This window comes from Grammomys surdaster, unplaced genomic scaffold, assembly GCF_004785775.1.
Source record: "Grammomys surdaster isolate TR1022 unplaced genomic scaffold, NIH_TR_1.0 126013, whole genome shotgun sequence".
Lineage (NCBI taxonomy): Eukaryota > Metazoa > Chordata > Mammalia > Rodentia > Muridae > Grammomys > Grammomys surdaster.
Genome location: NW_021620828.1, coordinates 4,385,209 through 4,388,865, shown reverse-complemented (window position 1 = coordinate 4,388,865; position 3,657 = coordinate 4,385,209).

Genomic DNA, 3,657 nt, shown 5'->3' with positions numbered 1-3,657 from the left:
GGTATATGCCCTATGCGGGATGTGGGGCAGGTGGTATATGTTCTATGCAGGATGTGGGCAGGTGGTATATGCTCTATGCGGGTTGTGGGGCAGGTGGTATATGTTCTATGCAGGATGTGGGGCAGGTGGTATGTGTTCTATGTAGGATGTGGGACAGGTGGTATATGCTCTATGCAGGATGTGGGCAGGTGGTATATGTTCTATGTAGGATGCGGGGCAGGTGGTATATGCCTATGCAGGATGTGGGCGGGTGGCCCATGGAAAATGTGCATCTATTTGGCTAGACATTTCATGTAGCCCCACACTGCTCTGAAATCTAAAACTGATGTAAGAAACACCAAGGACCTTTCCTCCACAGAGCAAGGATAGTGCAGAGCAGACACAAAAGTGGTGCCCTTTATATTTCTCAAAGTATGTCATCACCACCACCCCTGAATGTTGTTTGAAGCTGGACTTAAAATTAATTGACTGAAATGAATTTAATTTTCTAAAGAAAATTAAGTAGGATCAGCTTACGCTTAAAATTTGCATTTCAAATAAGTTAAACAAATGAAAATAGTCTTCCTTTTTCTTTTGAACAGATCTTATCTTTATTTTTATTGACGTATGCACAGCCTGTTAAGAATTTAAAAAAAAAAAAAGGTAGCTTGAGAGACAGACAGCTAGGACTGTGGCCATAGCCTTTAAAGGCTGAACCATTCTCCAGCCCACCCCTAGTTTCCAATCTTTCTCTAAGTATTTAAGAACCATTTTGGTTGATCTTTCTCTAAGTATTTAAGAACCATTTGGTTTGGTTCACATTTCTGTTCCACGAGGGACTATTCGCCTGATTCAGAGGTAAAAAACCAAACACTGGATAAGTCCCAAACTTTAGTAGCCATCCTTTCTGATCTGTGGGCATGGCTGCTCACTGCTTCGCTTGTCCAAGACTAGTGAAAAGGAGCCTAAAAGTCCGGACAGCTGAGGATGCAGATGGAAAGGAACGGAGCGAGTCTTGGGTGTAGAGTGCGGGCATGGGTAGGCGTGGGGATCCTGTGTGTGATGGAGCAAGAGCTTGGTAGCAGAGGCGTAGGGTGGGCGCGTGGGCTACTTTCTGGCAGTGGTAGCTGGTGCTAGCCGAAGCAGGTAGTCAAATGGGATCAGGGTGGAAGGAGAGGCTTTCTGGCTGTTGGAGGGATGATTTGTAGTGCTGTGTCACCATGGATTCATGTTTTCGTGTTGAAAAAAAAAAAAAAAAAACCATGTATCCCAGGCTGGCTTCGCATTCCTGATTTCCCTGCCTCAGTCGCTTCAGTAAATCTTAATGATAGCCGCCTCAAGCCTCAAACCTGTCTTCCTCATTCCAAGGGCCTGCATACTCTGGAGCTCGGAAAGCCCTTTAATTCGCGCACACTGCTGGTCACTCTAGGAAACACACTGCCCGCAGCTCCATCTACCTGGTCCCTCTACTGCTCAGTGCACTCGTGGTTTGTCTGTACTCTCTCTATTCCTCTGCCCTGTCGCCCTCCACGTTCATAGCGGAATACCAGTGCTGGGGGAAGGTTGTATATACATGGAGGTCGCCTTCCTCAGTGGTGACTGGGGCCTCTAGCACTCCGAGGCTTGACACTGTCTTCTAAGTGCAGGACTCTAGAAGAAGCCAGGACGGGGCAGGAAGAGAACTCAACAGGAATACTAAGCCGCTAGTCTTGGCCCTTTGATCCTCCATCGGTCATTTAGCTATAGACGCCTCCTTCAAGGAACCCTGTCGCTAAGTGTACATCTCATCTCCAACTTTATATTTCTTTGCTAGGATTAGGTTCAGGATTTCCATCTGTGTGCCATGGACTACGTGTGGCCTGGACTTGGCCATCTCTTACAGAAGGGCACGGGTGCCATCCAATTAATGGTTTAGGTTTTGTTTGTTTGTTTGTTTTGTCTTTTTTTGACAACTGGGGAAGCCCCTGCTCTGCTATATATATGTCCAAATACACAAGAGATTCCATGAGTGATTTAACAGTTTTTACAAATTTAATAACCGAATAAAAATGGGTGAAGGACTTCAATAGACACTACAGCAAAAAAAGATACGCAGATGGCCAAAAGTAAGAGGAAGCACAAATATGAAGTTAGCGTAACTCAAAGCCTCCTGGCAAATCACTTCCTGCCTGTCAATCAAACAGAAGGCGGCAAGTACCACAGAGAAGTAGGAGAAGCTGGAGCCCCTGAACCTTGACTGTGGGAATGCTAAATAGTGAAGCTCCTGAAAACGATGGAAATCCCTGAAAAAATTAAGTGGGGCTGCAGTTTGATCCAGTAATCTGCCTTCTAGATGCTCATCTGAAATGATCAAAATCCGGGCCTTTAAGAGATATGACCATTTCCGTCTTCACTAAAGCACTATTCAAAATAACATTGCATGATGTGCAGCCAGCCCGAATCCCTGCCAACAGCTAAGTGTGCTATTCATACAGTGGACTGGCAGTCAGCCCTTAGAAAGAATGGCTCAGGAAACAAGTGAACCTGGAGGACTTCGCGCTAAGTAAGCAACTCACAGAAAACAAACGCTGCCTGATTCCCCACACAGGAAGTATCCGCAGCAGTCACATGTGAATATCAAAGAAAGGAGAGATGGCCACCAGGGAAGGGGGGCGGGGATACACTACCGCACCTGCTGTCTCCAGGTATCTACTGTGTACTTACAATTTCAAAAGAGAGGGAGCTGGAGAGAGAACTCACAGAGGACCCAGGTTAAACTCCCAGGACCCGAATCGCAGCCCTCAGTCCCCTCTTACTCCACTTCCAGGCAACCCAACAGCCATGCCTTGCCCTCTTCTGGCCTTCCTGGGCACCAGGCTTGGTAGTACTCGTGCATATAGGCAAATGCTCATATATGTAAAACAAAAATTAATTTTAAAAAATTTAAAAGAGAAATACTGTTATATTCTTACAATAAAGTAAATAGAAAAAAGTGAATTGGCATTGTGACCTAGTTAGAATCTGATTAACATAAGGCAGCCTTTGGGAAGAAGTTGGCAAGACGTCAAGAGTGTTAAAAACTGCTGGACTTGGTGGAGGACATCTTGAATCCTAGCACTCAAGAGGCAAGCAGATCTCTGTGAACTTGAGGCTACTCTGGTCTACATAGTGAGTTCCAGGACAGACAGGGATATACGCTGAAAAAAGAGGGGTCGGGGAGAAAGGATGTTACAAATTCCAGTGGCACAACCATGTCCACTGGAAACAGCAAAACTCATGAATCTGGCACAGCTGCTAGACACAGTCCCAGCAAGGCTGAGCGATTGCTACAACTGCTGTCCTTCTAACTTTTGGATTTTGGTCTCTGCATGTTGCATTCTTGGAGACTTTTTATATTATGATTCACTTTGTGTCTTCTTCCAAGAAAATGATATCTGACTCTTTTTTTTTTTTTTAGAAAACTCTTAAAATTACCTTTATCTGGCCACTATTTGGAAGTCTTCCTTATGCTCTGGAGATTAAGCACATAGCTGGAGGCCATTACTCCATGAATTTTCTTGGGGTGTCTGCCCCTGAGCAAACCCAAACAGTATAATTGGTGCAGGATAAACAGAGACAACTGACAAATGCTGACAGACCAGGAGAATAGGTTACAGATTCAAGGCCTCTCTTTATTATAGGCTTAGAGCTTATTGAAAA